The sequence below is a fragment of the Sarcophilus harrisii genome, chromosome 3, assembly GCF_902635505.1.
Source record: "Sarcophilus harrisii chromosome 3, mSarHar1.11, whole genome shotgun sequence".
Classification (NCBI taxonomy): Eukaryota; Metazoa; Chordata; class Mammalia; order Dasyuromorphia; family Dasyuridae; genus Sarcophilus; species Sarcophilus harrisii.
The window spans coordinates 355835448-355854606 of record NC_045428.1 but is presented as its reverse complement, the minus strand read 5'-3'; the positions used below and the strand labels follow the sequence as shown (position 1 = coordinate 355854606).

Genomic DNA, 19159 nt, shown 5'->3' with positions numbered 1-19159 from the left:
GATAGCAGAATGGATTAAAACCCAGAATATGTTGTTTACAGGAAACACATTTAAAGCAGAGTGATACATACAAAATAAAGGTAAAAGACTGGAGCAGAATCTATTATGCTTCCAGTGAAGTAAAAAAAGCAGGGGTAGCCATCTTGGTCTCAGATCAAGCAAAAGCAAAAAATGATCTAATTAAAAGAAGGAAGGAAACTATATCTTGCTAAAAGATACCATAGATAATGAAGCAATATCAATACTAAATATGCACCAAGTGGTATTGCATGGAAATTCACAGCAAAACGATAATAGTGCAAAATCTCAACCTTATATTTCAGAACTAGATAAATCAAACCACAAAATAAATAAGAAAGAAGTTAAAGAAGTAAATAGAATACTGGAAAAATTAGGTATGATAGATCTTTGGAGAAAATTGAATGGAGACAGAAAAGAGTACACATTCTTCTTGGCAGTTCATGGAACCTATACAAAAATTTACTATATATTAGGATATAAAGACCTCAAAATTAAATACAGAAAGGCAGAAATAGTAAATGTATTTTTTTTCAGATCACGATGCAATAAAAATTACATTCAATAAAAAGTCAGGGGAAAATAGACCCAAAAGTAATGGCAACTAAATAATCTCATCCTAAAGAATGAATTGGTGAAACAGCAAATCATAGACACAATAATTTCATCCAAGAGAATAATAATTATGAGACAACATACCAAAATTTATGGTATGCAGCTAAAGTGGTAATAAGGGGAAATTTTATATCTCTAGAAGCTTACTTGCATAAAAGAGAAAGAGAAGATCAATGAATTGGGTTTGCAAATAAAAAAGCTAGAAAGAGAGCAAATTTAAAACCTCCAATCAAATACTAAACGTGAAATTCTAAAAATAAAAGAAGAGATTAATAAAATTGAAAGTAAAAATTGAAAAAAAATATTGAGTTAATAAATAAAACTAAGAGTTGGTTTTATGATAAAACCAGCAAAATAGATAAAGCTTTAGTAAATTTGATTAGACAAAGGAAAGAGGAAATCAAATTGTAAGTCTTAAAAATGAAAAGGGACAACTTTCCACTAAAAAAGAGAAAATTAGAACAATAATTAGGAGTTACTTTGCCCAACTTTATGCCAATAAATTTGATAATCTAAGTGAAATGAAGAAATACCTACAAAAATTTGGTTTGCCTACAAAAATAGGTTGCCCAGATTAACAGAGGAGGATGTAAATCACTCAAATAGTCGCATTTTAGAAAAAGAAATAGAACAAGCTATTAATCAGCTCCCTAAGAAAAAATCCCCAGGATCAGATGGATTTACCATGTATTCTACCAAACATCTAAAGAACAATTAACTCCGATACTATATAAAGTATTTGAATAAATAGGGAATGAAGGACTCCTACCAAATTCTTTTTATGACACAGACATGGTACTGATACCTAAACTAGGTAGGTTGAAAACAAAGAAAGAAAATTATAGACCAATCTCCCTAATGAATATTGATGCAAAAATCTTAAATAAAATATTAGCAAAGAGATTACAGAAAATTATCCCCTGGATAATAAATACACCATAACCAAGTAGGGTTTATACCAGGAATGCAGAGCTAGTTCAATATTAGGAAAATTATTAGCATAATCAATAACCAAATTAATAAAAAGCATATGATTATTTCAATAGATGCAGAAAAAGCATTTGATAAAATCCAACACCCATTCCTATTAAAAACACTAGAGAGTATAGGAATAAATGGATTTTTCCTTAAAATAGTAAGTAGCATCCATTTAAAATCATCAGTAAGCATCATATATAATGGGGATAAACTGGAACCATTCCCAATAAGATCAGGGGTGAAACAAGGTTGCCCATTATTACCATTACTATTCAATATTGTATTAGAAATGCTAGTTTTGGCAATAAGAAATGAAGAAGAGATGAAATAAATTAGAGTAGGTAATAAGGAAACCAAATTATCCCTCTTGGTAGATGATATGATGGTATACATGGAGAACCCCAGATAATTAACTAAAATGCTATTAGAAATAATCCACAACTTTAGCAAAGTTGCAGGATACAAAATAAATCCACATAAATAATCATTTTTATACATCACTAACAAAATCCAATAGAAAGAGATACAAAGAGAAATTCCATTTAAAATAACTGTCAATAGTATTTGGGAATCTATCTGCCAAGGGAAAGTCAGGAACTATATAAGCAAAACTACAAAACGCTTTCCACGCAAATAAAATCAGATCTAAACAATTGGAAAAATATCAAGTGCTCTTGGATAGGTCGAGTGAAAATAATAAAAATGATAATACTACCTAACCTAATCTATTTATTTAGTGCTATGCCAATCAAACTTCCAAGAAACTATTTTACTGACATAGAAAAAATAACCACAAAATCCATCTGGAAGAACAAAAGGTCAAGACTTTCAAGGGAACTAATGAAAAAAAATCAAATGAAGGTGGCCCAGCTGTACCAGATCTAAAACTATATTATAAAGCAGTGGTCATCAAAATCATAGGTACTGGCTAAGAAAAAGAGTAATTGATCAGTGGAATAGGTTAGGTTCACAGGACAAATGTAGTTAATTACTATAGTGATCTAGTGTTTGAGAAACCCCTTTTAAAGCGGTTTGTCTTATCCCAGCTTTTGGGATAAGAATTCATTATTTAACAAAAACTGCTGGGAAAATTGGAAACTAGCATGATGGGAACCAGGCATTGACCCATACTTAATATCATATACCAAGATAAGGTCAAAATAGGTTCATGATCTAGACATAAAGAATGAGATTATAAATAAATTGGAAGAACATAGGATAGTTTCCCTCTCAGACCTGTGAAGGAGGAAGGAATTTGTAACCAAAGAAGAACTACAGATCATTATTGATCACAAAATAGATAATTTTGATTATATTAAGTTAAAAAGGTTTTGTACAAACAAAACTAATGCAGACAAGATTAGAAGGGAAGCAATACACTGGGAAAACATTTTTACATTCAAAGGTTTTGATAAAGGCCTCATTTCCAAAATATATAGAGAATTGACTCTAATTTATAAGAAATCAAGCCATTCTTCAATTGATAAATAGGAAAAGGATATGAACAGACAATTTTCAGATCAAGAAATTGAAACTAGTTCTAGTCATATGAAAAGGTACTCCAAATCACTATTGATCAGAGAAATGCAAATTAAGACAATTCTGAGATACCACTACACACCTCTCAGATTGGATAAGACAACAGGAAAAGGTAATAATGAATGTTGGAGGGGAGATGGGAAAACTAGGACTCTGATACATTGTTGGTGGAATTGTGAATGAATCCAACCATTCTGGAGAGCAATTTGGAACTATGCTCAAAAAGTTATCAAACTGTGCATACCCTTTGATCCAGCAGTGCTACTACTGGGCTTATATCCCAAAGAGATCTTAAAGAAGGGAAAGGAACCCACATGTATACAAATGTTTGGGCAATCCTCTTTGTAGTGGCTAGAAATTGGAAATTGAATGGATGCCCATTAATTGGAGAATGGCTGAATAAATTGTGGTATGTGAATGTTATGGAATATTATTTTTCTGTAACAAATGACCAGCAGGATGATTTCAGAGAGGCCTGGAGAGACTTACATGAACTGATGCCAAGTGAAATGAACAGAACCAGGAGATCAACATACATGGCAACAACAAGAGTATATGAAGATCAATTCTGATGGACATGGCTCTCTTTAACAATGAAAGGTTTCAAACCAATTTCAATTGTTTAGTGATAAAGAGAGCCATCCACACCCAGAGAGAGAATCATGGGAACAGAGTGTCAGACACAACAAAGCATTTTCACTCTTTCTGTTATTGTTTGCTTGCATATTGTTTTCCTTTTCAGAATATTTTCTTTCTTTCTAGCTCAGATTTTTCTTGTGCAGCAAGATAACTGAATAACTATGTATACATATATTGAATTTGACATATATTTTAACATAGTTGACATATATTGCACTACCTGCCATTTAGGGGAGGGAGTGAGGGGAAGGAGGAGAAAATTTGGAACAGAAGGCTTTTGCAAGGGCCAATGTTGAAAAATTACCCCTGCATATGTTTTGTAAATAAAACCTATTAAGAAAAAAAAAAAAGTATAGTAACTGGTACATAAATGCTTAATAAATATTTAATGACTGACTGATTAGTAATTGACCAGAGCCTTTCAAATCAGCATTTCCACTAATACTTTGCAGCAAATATGTAGTTTTCTACTATGGGTACAATAAATATTCAGATGAAAACAAAACAAAACAAAACAAAAAAAGAAATTATCAAGAAAAACTATCCTGATATTCTAGAACCAAAGAGGAAAATAGAAATTAAAAGCATCAGTGATTCCAAGATGAAAACTCTCAGAAATATTATAGCCAAATTCCAAAACTCCCAAGATAAGAAGAAAATCTTACAAGCATTCAGAATGAAAATATTTAGGATATCATATAGTAATAGAGAAAACAGAATAATGCAAGATTTAGCAACTTCTTCATTAAAGGGCTTATAATATATTTCAGAGAGCAATGAGCTGTATTACAACTAAGAATTGCCTATCCAGCAAAACTATAATCCTTCACGAGAAAATGTGGATATTCAATGAAATAGAGGACTTTCAAGCATTTGTGATGAAAAGAGCAGAGCTGAATAGAAAATTTGATTTTCAAATACAGTATTCAGGAGACACATAAGAAGGTAATCAAGAAAGTGTTATCATATCATAATATACTTATTAATGTTTGTCTGTTTACATTCCTACATGAGAAGATAATCCTTGTAACTCATAAGAACTTTGTTAATATTGTGACAGGAGTATATATAGAAAGAAGGCATGTATCAGTTGAATATAAAAAGAAAATATGTAGAAAAATAAAATTAAAGGGTGAGAGAGGAATGTTGCTCTCATCAGAATTGGCTCAAAGAGGAAATAACACTTACATTCAATATCTAATTTACCTTGCAGGAAAGTTGGAGGGGAAGGGGACAGGGAGATAGAAGAAAGGGCACGTTGGACAAGGGAATAGTCAGTAACAATACTTTTGAGAGGATCCTTTTGGATCCTCTTGTACTGCCTGGTACAGCAGAAGAAAAACCTGGTACACTAAAGAAAAACCTTAGGCTGGGATTAACTTGTGTGAAGATGGATTAGCTCCATGGAAACACCAAGTGGGGATCCCAGGAGCTACCTGGGTGGCTGGAGACTCAGCAGGAATCTTAGAAACTTTCACTTCCTGGACTGCTTGAGGAGTAGAAATCTAAGTGCAGGAAGATTGAGGGAACCTCGAATGTCAGGCCCATTGATGCAGTACTTGATAAGTATAAAGGCAGGGAAGCAAAGATGCTGCTGGTTGTGGACACTTGCAGGAGCAAGGAGTTTTTGATTTGAGATGTCAGGTCAGAGGGGAGAACTAGAGTTACCATCCCTCCACTCCATGATTAGAGTTACTTACACTAATACTTCTCATTAAAAAGAAAAAACAAAACAAAACAAGAAATGAACCTGCAAAGAAGAAATAACCTAACCATACTATGGGAGTAGGGAAGACCTTCAGAGGAGAACACTGAAGTAAAAAGAGCTTCTTTTACCCCAAAGAATAAACATTAAATGGTTCTCTGCCCAGAGAGAATTTATAGAAGAACTAAAAAGAGAATATAAAAATCAAATGAGAGACACGGAGGAAAAACCAAAACAAACAAACAAACAACAACAACAAAAAACCCAAAGCAAAACAAAAACCATCCAAGAAAAAAAGATTATGAAAAAAAGTTATCCCACTAGCAAATGAGATGCAGAATCTTAAAGACAAAATATCTCTGAAAATTAGAATTGGGGAGGGGAAGTCAGTGAAGATTTGAGACCAAGAAATAACAAAACAATAGAAAGCATCAAAAAAGAGAACAGAATGTGAAACATATAAGAAAAACAACAGATCTGGAACAAGATCACAACAACAAGAAGAACAATTGGACTACCTGAAAGCTGTGACCAAAAAAATAACCTTGATACAATAATGCAAGAAATAATCTAAGAAAATTGTCCTGAAGTGATAAATTATGAGGAAAAAGTAGAAACAGAAAAATCCATTGATCATTACACCTCAAAAAGATCCATTGTGGAAAAATGTAGAAATATTATTGCCAAATTTTTAAATCCCTAGATCAAAAAGAGAAAAATTTGCAAGAAACAAGAAGAAAGCAATTCAAATATGCTAGAGGTACAATTAGAATTGTATAGGATTATTAGCAGCCATAATAAAAGACTGTGGGTCTTGGAATCACATCTACTGGCAATCAAAGGCCTGTAGCCAAAAATATCATAAACAAGATAATAATATTCAATAAAAAAGGACATTCAATGAACTTGCAGATTTTCAGGATTTTCTAATAAGCAAATCAGAACTCAGTTGAAAATTTAACATATAAGAGCCAATATCCAAGATTAATTTTAAGTAACTTAACATGAACAAATTGTTTTCTCCACAGAAATGTATATCATACATTTATGACTGATATCAAGAATTGGGTAATTCAAAAGAAGATTTATGCAAATAAGATGTAGAAGAGGAATAGACACATAAGTATTAGAGTAGGGAGGAGGGCTTGTAGTTCTGAAAAACCTACTCACATAGAGAATGGGTAAATAGGCAACATTACATTTATATCATGAACGGTATAGCAGTTTCCAAAATAAAGAAATAAGGGGGGAGGAAAAGGCAAAGGGAATGCAAAAGTGATGGAAGAGGAGAAGATAAGGGAGGGATCAATAGGTGGGAAGTTAAGCAACAGCAAGGCAAGTTAAGGAACATAATTAAAAGTATAAGACTGCAGAGATAGGAAAGGGAAAATGTACATTAACACTATGACATATCAGAAGTTGAATGTATTAGGGAAAAAAAAGTACTGTTAGTAGACATTGATCTTAAGACTCTACAAGCTTGAAGAGTCAATTAAGAGAGAAATTTAAATTATGCCAATCATACTAATATTGTTTTAGATGCATGTTTTCATATGGGAAAATGTATCCATATATATATATATATATATATATATATATATATATATATGTATGTATATATGTTTGAATTTATGTAAATACACACACACACACACACACACACATATATATACATACATATTGCTCTATGTATGATTGTATATGTATATGTATATATGTGTGGGTCTGCGACTAGGTATGAACATATATGTGTGCACATGTTTGTGAATCTATCAAATATAGCTGTGCTTAACTATAGCCTGTTTGGAGAAGGTAGAAAAGGTGAATAACGGTAAAAAAAGAACATATTTTTAAAAGTACACAGGAGAAAACCAAAAAACCCCCTATAAGACAGTAAAGAAAAAAATGGACTCAAAAAATCTCATAAATATAATTTCTTTTACTACTATATATCCTTTCTTAAACTGGACGTCCATTGTTATATTCTGAATCCTTTCTGATGTTCTGCTAGGAGACTGACAATGTTCTGCTTTGTTTTGTTTTATTTTTCTTTTCTGTACTTCTATTAAATTAAAAAATAATAAATAATGATAATAAAAAGAACTCTGATTTCTAACATTATGACTAATCATGATTCTACAGTACAGATGATGAAGTATTCCACCCACTTCCTGAAAGGAAAGTGATGGACTCTAGATGCAAAATGAAGAATACATTTATGGACATGGCTAATGTGAGAATGAGTTTTGCTTGAGGGTATGTATTTCTTGAAAGCTTTGCTTTTTTTGTGTGTCAATTGTGGGAAGAAGGTGAGAGGAAAAGGATGACTAGAGCTAGGATCTCCTCCAAAAAAAATGAGAAGATAAGAAAGGCCAGAGAGTATCACAGATAAAATTAGGTTAACATTGAAAGTTGTTGAATTTATTATTTGACCAATTAAAAAGAAAGGTAAGCTCTATATAAAAGAGAGCAATTTCATAGACAATGCTCATTTTATTTTGTAATTGTTAAATAAGTGTTATTATTTTTTTAAGAGTAAGGGTAATGTAAGGGTTGGAGGAGGAGTCAGACACTGCACAGTCAGGAAGTAAACAGGCAAATAATGCCTGAGATCCCAGGAAATGGTTTCTGTGAATAAGCAGGGACCACCTCGTAGTGGGGAACTCTAATTACATTGAGATCGCATTGTTAACGGGAGGCATCTCCTTCTCTGATTGGCTGTGCATATGACCTCATAGACCCTATTTAAGCTGTGCGGAGAGGAAGCAGGTCCTCTTTGACCTGGAGTTCATAAGGAGTCAGCAGGACGTCAGCAAGGGAAGAATGTAAACACGTGAATAAAAGCTGTTGCACATGGCTGTCCTCCAGCGCTCTATTGCGTATTTAAACCATCATTCCTATGAAATGATGGCCAGAGATCTCTGAAGACTTCAGACAGAGAGGTAAGCTTGGTAAAACTGGTTTAAGCACTGCAAACGACAGTAACCTGGGAATTAGGAGAGACTAGCAATAGTGAATGCAGAGTAGGCATTAACGGTATTCACAAAAGTAGTGAATGCCTTGTGGGCATTCACAAGGTAGATGTCATGTAAGAGATGTCATTTTAACTGAATCTTGAAAGACTTTAACAGGAAGAAATATAGATGGGGAGGTAATTCAGACACAGGAAATACTATAAGTAAAATTAGAGAGGGAGATTGATGCTATTTTTAAGGAATAGAAAGTATTCCACACTGGAATACATTTGAAAATACAGAAAAGGCAGATGATGACATAGTACCAGAGATCAGAAGCCAAGCTAAGATTAGATATCTGAAAACATATTCATGGAGAAGAACCTGTGGAAGATGGTGATAAACAGACTAAAGGATTAGAAATGAGAAAAGACCAGAATGCAAGTGAGAAATCAATAGCAACTCTGAAGAGAACAGACTGCAGAAGGTTAAAAAGAGGTTAAAAGGAGAGAAAATAGAGTTACTTTTCCTAGAAAGTAAAGAGATATAGCATGATAGCTGGCAGATGCTATTAACTATTTGTTTAAAAAAAAAAAGAAAGAACTGGGAGGAGATAAGGACTTAGAAAACAGGGAAGGGGCTTATGAACAGAGAATTATGGATAACTCAAGAGTAGAAATGATAGTGAGGAGCAATCTGCCAGAGAAGTATGGGGTTGGAATTAAGAGTGCAGATAGATGGGTTTGCCATGTCTAGGAAAGGACATAGTTGGGAGAGGATGCTGTAAGATGATTGCCTCAATTTTTACAATGAAATACAAAAAGGAAGGATAAAGTCTGGAGAAGCCATTAAGGAGAGAGGAATAATTTAATAGATTAGGAAGGAAGAGAAGTGGGCATTGAGGGCCCACTTCAGAATAAAAAAGAAACAAAAAACACAAATCTGAAATAGTCACAAAAATATAGGTTTATGATCTTTAATTATGTTCAACAGCACATATATAAAACAAAGTAGAAGGGAGGTTGAGAATTATACAGTTGGTGTTTAGCACAGTATGGCTGGTACCAGGACAAGGAAATAAGAGATATTAATGTAGAATAGAATAGAGCCGAACTGATTGATCAAAGAAATCAGATAATTTGCACAGGAGGACAGTAGGACTGGAGGGTCATGGTCTGGGAAAGAACTAAGGGATAAAGTGATGAAAGACCATAATGAACAGGATCAAGAGTCCTAAGGTTTAAAGAAATATGGCATAATATAGGATTATGATCAGAGAAAGACATCTAGGAATTCATGAACATGGAAATAAAACATTTTCAGAGTGAGGTCAAGATCAAGGAAATGACCATTCCTTTGGGTAACTACAGTGGAACGGAGGAGTAGGCCAATTAAGAGAATCAGTTAAGATAGAATGAGGAATTGAGAAGTTAGGAAATTTGCAAAAGTATCCATTTTTATGTTGAACTTCAAGTTGGGGAAAATGACAATATATGGAAAAGCATTTTAAAGATTTCTTTGACCACTTTTATTCTCCCATCAATTATGGAAAAGAGCATATTTTAAATGGCAAAAATGAAGACTAAGATAGGAAGTATATAGGTAGACTAAATCAATTATAGTATACTAATTATATTTAAATTAAAGGAGGTCTGTGTATAAAGCACTGAGAAATTGTTTCTTAAAGTACCTATAATTGGGAAGGACAAAAGGGCTTAGAAAAAAACATCTTATCATCAACAAAAAAAGATGAAGGACAAAAAAGCTGTAACCAAAAACTAATACAAATATTTTCTCCTATCTACTAAAAATAACAGGTAGATTTAATGAAAAAACATTTCATAGATGACATTTTTAGTCACAAAGTTGATTGAAATGCACACTTGCAATGTCTTTAGTCTTTTTAACTATACAACAGACAAAAATGCTATCTTAAAGGTAAAACAACAATAATCATCAAGTGTGGTGAATAGTAGTAAACCAAGTCTGATGATCTAGTTACAAGTCACCTAAAGGGCTGCATGATTAGCACTCAGCCAATTAATTAATGCATAGGAGATACAGTATAAAAGATGCCATTAGAAAGGTAATGACCAGAAAAATCAAATTATAAATCAATCATAAAACATTGGTTAAGTACCTACTATAAGACTAGGGATACAAAGGCAAAACAACAATTCCTACTCTCATAGATCAGACATTCTATTGAGGGAGACAATATACAAATAAAGATATACACAAACACAAAATATGTATATATGTATATATAATACAAATACATATATATATATGTGACAGAAGATATACATTACATATGTGGAATAAATTAAAAAATAAATACAAAGAGGTTTTTAAATATAAGACAGCTATGGAGGAATTACATAAGCAACTGGGGAAAGGAAAATGAGGAAAAGCTAAATGTAGAAAGTGGTTCTTGAATTGCATTTTGAAGGAACATAGGAATTCTAAGAAGAGGTGAGAAAGGTATATACATTACAAATTTGGGGGGCAAGAAGTATAAGATGGGATATGGCAAACAAAAGTATCATATGTAAGGAACTATAAAGTATGGAAGAGAAGTCTGGAAAGTCTGGAAAGATAGACTGGAGAGAAGTTATCAAAAGTTCAAAAAGCCAATCAAAGGAATTTATATTTTATGCTGAAAACAAAGGAAAGCCTCTAGAGTTTATTGAGTATGGGATAAGATTGTCAGATTTGTACTTTTGGAAGTTGTATTAATGATAAACTAGACCGAAGAGAAACTTGAAGCATGGAGACCAATAAGGATGCACGTTCAATAATCTAGACAAGAAGAGTTTGAATTAAGGTGATTTAAAAGTATTGATGAGAGATGTTATAGAGGTAGAAATAGCAATTTCTAAATATGCAATGTGAAATAGACAGGAATCAATTATGTCACTGAGGGTGATTTACTAGAGATTGGAAAAATGAAGGTACCTATGACAAAGAGAAAATTTTGGAAGGGGGTAGATTTGAGAGTAAGGAAAGATGGCAAGTTTTGTTTTTGACACAATGAATTTGAGCTGTAATGTGATGTGATAGAATGTAATGTAAGTGATTCAGGAATGAATTTTTTTTGGGAAAAAATGTAGATCTGGGTGTTAACCAAAGAGAGAAGACACTTAAAAATCATGAGAGCTGATGAAATCATTAAGACAAAAGATGTGGAAAGTGAAAAAACTTGAATACAGCCATAAGTGGACACAAAATGAGGAGTAAGGAAAGGAGGCAAGAAAGGTAAGAGGACCAGAAGGAAGTAGTACCATGAAAACCTACAGAGAGGAGAATATAAGGAAAAGAGGGTATTCAACAGCAGGAAATGAAAAAGAAAAAATAAATGAGAGAACTAAGACAAAACCTTCAGATTTTGTAATTTGGAGATTGTAACAGTGAGAGCAGTAGAATAAAAAGCTGTTGATAGAAATGTGGCTAAAAAAAGGGGAAAACTATAGGATGATAATCTGAGTGACCAGAAGGTCTAGTGAAGGCTTTTTAAAGATGAAGGGGACATGGACATATTTGAAGGCTTTAGGGAAGGAATCGGTAGACAGAAGACTGAGGGGGAGAGTGTGACAGCAGTGACAAAAGTCAAAATAGGAAAGGGATAATATATTTTAACAGTCAAGCCTCCATATCCCACATTGTAATATGAACAAAGAATCAGTTTTGGTTTTTTCTTTCAAGAATATATTTACTTCTGACATTCAATATTTGCTACTAGAAGATTAATTTCAAATACAGAGTATTATGAACGTGATCAAATGATGGCTATTTTCCCAGGGAAACAAAGCCTACTGGATATATATTTTTAATGATGACAAAAAAAGTTATCTCCTAAAGATATGTTTTTGTTTGTTTGACTACTCATCTTTTGGTTTCAAGGATCCCAGTTTTTATAAGAAACTTCTAGTTTATTTCAGTGAATTTACAACATGCAGTAATTATCTAATATCTTGGCTTATAAAAATACTTGCATGCATGCCAAAGAAATTTTTTCATGCTATAAGTTTAATCTGCCTATGAACTTTTCACGAATTTCCCTTCATGGCTGAACTTCTTCCTGACTGGCTGTTTTCTCCTAGAACCTCCATTTGAAGAACATTCAGGTTAGCATTTATTCACTCTTGGCAGCATTTTCCAGACTTTTTCTATGATGCTTCTGTCCCTTTTCTCCTTCTTTCCTACTTTTTAGCTTTCTTTTCTGTGTTGTATTTCCCCATGAGAAAGTAAGGTCTTTGAAGGTAAGGAATATCTTTTGTTGTCTTCTATTTGTATTTCCATAGTTTGAGACAGTGACCAGCATATACTAAAAGCTTAATAAATGCTTTTTGACTTCTTGTCAAGATTTCCATACCACTTGATAATATAAAAAAAAATTTAATCATACGATGTGCTCTTTATTTTTGGCAGAAACATTCAGAAGAAAGGGAACAGATGATGAATGGGTTTGAAATATTAAAAACAGATTTGCATTAACTAATCATCTATATGATCAGAATAGACATCATTTTCCCAAAGAACAATGAAATACTTTTCTTTTTCTCTCTCACTATGAATTAGAATAATAAATAGGTCTCTGAAAAGATGCTAAATTCAAATAATCATATTTCAAATATAATTTGAAATGTTCTTTATCTGAAAGTTTTAGGAAGCCACAAAGACAAAAGAGATTAAAAAAAAATCAGAAACATTTGTGAAAATAGTGTCAAATATCAACTCAAAATAACTAGGTGGGGATAAGAAGAAGAAATGATTGAGACTTATTTTATTAAATTTTTAGTTAGAAGTTTTTGATGATGATAATAGTAAAGAATGTAATGAGCCAAAAATATCAAGCTACAACTCTATCAATTAAAAGGTTAAAATGGATTATATTTTAAAATATTTTTTATTATTAAAACATCAGGAAAAGGGGGAAAGATTCAATTCTTTCCATATCTGACTCTGCATGAACCTGAAATCTCAGAATACTTTTTTGAAGTTAAAGCTAAAACCTGAAAATCATACTGAAAAAAGCTGAGAGCTTGGAATGGCTAAGTGTAAAATGAAGGGGAAAAAAAACGATGACAGGAATTTTCAAAGAGGGATTATTTACTTTTATTTTATTATTTTCACCTATTTCACTTCTGCATATTAATATGTCACTTACTTGGTACCTACTTCCTCTCAAGACAAGTTAAAGAGAAAAATGATGTGTTTCAATGTGAAGCCATAAAAGATATGACTAATTGACCATGCCAAATGAAAATAAGCCTAAAAATTTTAGGCTTATTACCTACCTTGGCTGGCTAAATTTGAGAGTTTTTGTTTATAAACAATAAAAGTTTCCACATCTGCTTCATATACCCAAGAAGTAACATTCTCTGTGAGTTCCTAAAGGAAAAACATAAAAGTTCACAATTAATTTGAGAGTAAATATATTTCCCCATATAAATAAACTCTATAACTGTCCTTCACTATTTTCTTTAACAAATCTGGGGAAAATATAAAGGTTTTTTCTTTTTATTTACTTAGTACAAAATGTTCTATTCAAAAGTGTAGGTGAAAGATTGCAGCTTCACACAAAGAAGAACATAACAGAAAGAGAACTAGATATGGGATGAGATTACCCAGATTTGAATCCTAGTTCTTCTATTTAATACCTTCTATTTTATCCTGGACAAATCATTTAGCCTTATGTGGATCTTACAGTATTTGTCTACCTACTAGATCGAGGGTTTATTCCAGATATAGAACCTTCTCCCCTGAATAGATTTTTACTTTTCCTGTAACTGATCAATAGACACCATTTAGACCTAGACTTTGACCAAATAACTTTTTCCCCCTTTTTCTTCTTCCTTTCCCCCCTCCTTCAAATGGCTACTAATATTGTAGTAGATCAAGAGAATTATGTACATATAAAATACTCTATTTTATTAAAGATACTGGTAAGATCCATTATGGTATTCTTGTAGAAATGATGGACAATGACTTGGTTAAAGGAAAAGGCAATACAACTGAAAAACACTCTACAAAAACAATGAAAAACTTTAAAAATTGGGGAGATTTTAATCACCTGTGGTTGGGCTGTGCTTAAGTAAGGAAAAGGACTTTATTTAGAGATTTCAATGTGATACTTATCAGAAGTAGAAAAAAAAAAGAACAATTCATTTGGCAGAAGCACAAAAGAACAAAAATAACAAAATGTTAAGAAAATGGGCTTGCATATTATCTCATTTCTAGAAAGCAATAATCTTTAAAACTATTTGGTTCTAAAGGAAAAAAGTAGAAAAGATAAGATATGCAAATTCGAAGAGTTAAGTGATCACAGTTACATAGTAATTGATAAAACCAAGCATTTCAACTACTAGGGCTAAGCACAAAAGATTTGTATCAACACCTTGCATCCTGAGTTGCATATCAAGGTATGACCTAAAAATAAAAAGTTGTATAATTAACAAATAAGAATTAAAGAGGTGAAATTATTTAGAGCAAAGTATAAGAAGTACATTTTTGATTGTCTATAAGAGACAAAGAGGCTAGCAATAGGTTATATAAAATCATAAACCTTTTCCACATTAAAAAAAATCAGTGCAATTAAAATTTAAAGAGAAAAAGTTATAAGGAAAAAATCTTTGCAACAAATCTCTCTAATAAAGATCTGAGATAGTAAGTATGAAATGATTTGATTAAAAAAAAAACATTCTCTAGCATTCAAATGGTCAAAGACATGATCAGCAAGTTCTCAAAAGGAAATGGAAACTATTAGCTACAATAAAAAAAGAAAATTATTAATGAGAGGTGTTAAACATGCCGCCCTCAGCAATCACTCATCAGAATGGACTATGGCCTAAAAACATGACAAGGTAATGTTAGTATGTGGTTTTCTAAATAATATGCAAGTAAAAATCTTTTGGCATAGTTTAGTGGCCCCATTTCAATTTGAGTTTCATATCACTGCTCTAAATCAACAATCTATATAAGATAAATCTAAAATAAAATTTACTAAAATTTAATTATTACAAAAATGAAAATAGTTTGATCCTGGTATCAATCATGCTTTCAGAAGATTAAATCAGCATATTTCCCAACTCTTGGCCAAGACAACGGAATGTAGATGCATTGTGTGTGAACTTGTTTGCTTGGCTATATATTATTTTTCATAAAGGAAGACTTCTAAGGGGAAAGGAGTCTGGGGGAGTTGGTAGGTAGCAATAATGCTTTTTAAAAAAGAAGAAGGAGAGGAAGGAATTTATGACCAAAGAAGAATTAGAAATCATTATTGATCACAAAATAGAAAATTTTGATTATATCAAACTGAAAAGTTTTTGTACAAACAAAACTAATGCAGACAAGATTAGAAGGGAAGCAATAAACTGGGAAAATATTTTTACAGTCAAAGGTTCTGATAAAGGACTCATTTCCAAAATATATAGAGAATTGACTCTAATTTATAAGAAATCAATCCATTCTCCAATTGATAAATGGTCAAAGATATAAACAGACAATTCTCAGATGAAGAAATTAAAACTACTTCTAGCCATATGAAAAGATGCTCCAAGTTATTATTAATCAGAGAAATGCAAATTAGTAGGTATAGTAAGAAAGATAAGACAATAAATTACCTAAGAAGGTAACAATTTTGTTATACTCTGCATTGGTCAAAGCACATCTGAAGTACTGTGTTCAATTCTCAATGCCACACCTTGTGAAGGATAGTGATAAATAGAAGAGAATCCAGAATGGCAAAGGACTTGAATTCATGTCATTTGAAAAATGGAAATCTGCCTTGGAAGATAGAGGATTTCTCTTCATTTGAAGTATTAAAGCAATGAACAACCATTATGAAGGTTCTATAAGTCTTTTCTAATTCTGACCTTCAGTGATCCTTCAAAATTGTAAATCACAGTCCTAACAAGCCACATGAAAATACTTTGGACAACATCACAAGACAGAGTATACTTTTAAGTTTGGATGCAGATAAAAGAATTCTAAGTGAAATTTTGAAACTATCAGTTTCTGATGTGCTACAAAAAGGCACTAACACTCACTTTCAAAAAAAGTATGTCTTTCAAAACTAGCCAATTTTATGAAGTAGTTGGATTAAATTTTAATTGCCCACAAAGACTAAATTCATGAAGCACTAATATAACCAGTAATTATTTTATCAGAAAAATAATCAATTTTTCATTGAAACAATCACCTACTGTACTTACTTAATAACTATTTCATATAACTCTAATCTAGTAAGGATTATATGCAATCTGTTTATCAGATGATCCATGACTTCATGAAACATCTCATTTTATGATTCAAGTTTTAAGAGATAATTTTCTACCCTTCATTTACAGTAACTTAGGAAAGGGCTTAAAAAAGCATGTCCATAAAATAGCAAAAAACCTGATTTATATATGGCAAATATGCTGTGTAATATGCTGAATTATAAAAATGACAACAATAACAATTCATTTATTTATGCTTCGGAGTTTACAAAGAGTTTTCCCTGACAGATGCCTTGTTAATAAATAGGATATTATTATCACCATTTTACAAAAAGAAGAAACGAAAGCTCAGAAAATTGAAATCACATAGCTAATACGTTTCTGAATTAAGACTTGGACTTTTGAAGAATTCCCAACAAACCATACTACTGATTTTAGGAAAAAATATATAACAATTTTCATTGCCTTCAAAAAAGACAACCAATATAACTTTTAACAGAACAAAAAACTCAACCAAACCAATCCCAATTAATTTCATTTATATGACTAAAAAAATTAACCTGAAACTTCAGATATACCTAAAATAATATCCTCTTATTGTTTCTAATTTTTAAATCTTTTTTATTTTACTTAGCAAAGACAAAACACCTGTTCCCAAACATATGAGCTGTGCAGATCTATTTTTATTTCACATTATACATAAAGTACAATTTAAAAAAAAGGAAAAAGGGTAGAATTATTTTTCTTGAATTTAGAAGGTACAGTCATACAAAGATCTATATAATACACTAAGAAAAACATGAAATAGAATGTTAACATTTTAGATTTTAACATTCTTATAAAGAGGTACAACTTTACTTTCTAATCAAAAATAACATATTTTTGTCTTTACATACTAAAAGATTTCTCTTGAAAAACTGCTGGCTGTTTCTGTTAAAGGCCTCATTTCTAAAATACATAGAGAAATGAATCAAATTCATAAGAATACAAGGCATTTCCCCAGTTGCTATAAGGTCAAAGGATATAACAGGAAGTTTTCAGATAAAGAAATTAAAGTAATCTATAGTTATGTGAAAAAATGCTGTAAATCACTATTGATTAAAGAAATGCAAATTAAAACAAATGTGAGATACCATCTCAAACCTATCCAATTGGTTAAGATGACAGAAAAGGAAAATGATAAATATTGGGAGAGATGTGGAAAAACTGGGACACTAATGCACTAACTGATACAACCATTCTGGAGAGCAATTTGGAACTGTGCCCAAAAGGCTATAAAACTATGCATAGATTTTGAGCCAGTAATATCACTATTAGGTCACTATCCCAAAAAGATCATAAAAAAACTCTGAAAAGTACCCACATATACAAAAATAGTTACAGCCACTCTTTTTTGTGGCAGCAAAAACTGGCAATTGGGGGCATACCCATCAATTGGGGAATGGCTGAACAAGGTATGGTATATGAACTAACAGAATACTATAGTTCTATAAGAACTATGCAGATTTCAGAAAAATACTGGAAAGATTTATATGAACTGATGCTTATTGAAGTGAGCAGAATCAGAACTGTGCATAGTAACAGTAACATTGTGTGACAATCAACTATGATAGACTTAGCTCCAATGATCCAAGACAATTCCAAAAGACTTGAGATAGAAAAATGCCATCCATATTCAGAGAAAGAATTATGGAGACTGAATGGAGGTCAAAGCCTACTCTTTTCACCCTGAAAAATTTTTTATTCTTTCTTTCTCATATTTTTTCTTTTTGGTCTGATTTTTCTTTTATAACATGACTAATATGGGAATATATTTAATGTGATTGTATATGTACAGCTTATATTGTATTGCTTGTTGTCTTGGGGAGGGTGGAGGGAAAGAGAGAAAAATTTGGACTCAAAACCTTATAAAAATGAATGTTGAAAACTATTTTACAGGTAATTGGAAAAAAATGAAATAACTATTAAGTGAGGGAAAAAAAAAGAGAAAAATTTTTGGCCAGAAAGGAGAAAAAAAAAGTTGAAAGAAAATTTCTTACATGTAGGAGACTTTGAAAGCTGGCTAGCACAACTGCCCCATTTTTACAGATAAGGAAAATGAAGTCAAGAAAAATCAAATGATTTCTTCAATGTTACACAGCTAATGTCTGGAAGAGCTAAGTGCGTATCTGTTACACTTTCCAAACATGTAGAAGTATGCATCATTCACACTGCCTTTCATATAAAGTAAAAGGAGATAGAGTAGGAATGGTAGTAGTAAAGTGCACCAGTTTTCTTTAAGGAAGACATCCATATTGACAAATCTGCTCTAAAAGAATGAGAAACTAATGCCTACTAAACAAACTGAGGAGATTGTTTCTAATATATTAAGCACCTTATTAACCTATATTTAGTAAATACTATTTCAAGGTGATCTTCAAGCTTTGATGTTAAATTATTTAAAAATTATATTCAAAATAATTTGAAATACTTTGTCAATAGCTAATCAC

General features: G+C 31.9%; 1 long non-coding RNA gene across 3 annotated transcripts in view; it reads right to left on the bottom strand.

Annotated features, from left to right (window-relative positions):
* LOC111719746 overlaps positions 1-19159 on the bottom strand; it is a 221677-nt gene that overhangs the window by 8695 nt on the left and 193823 nt on the right. For all 3 annotated transcript variants that reach the window (XR_004233042.1, XR_004233043.1, XR_004233041.1), the window contains one exon: positions 13749-13842. This is a non-coding gene — a long non-coding RNA (uncharacterized LOC111719746). The remainder of the gene's footprint in view (positions 1-13748; positions 13843-19159) is intronic.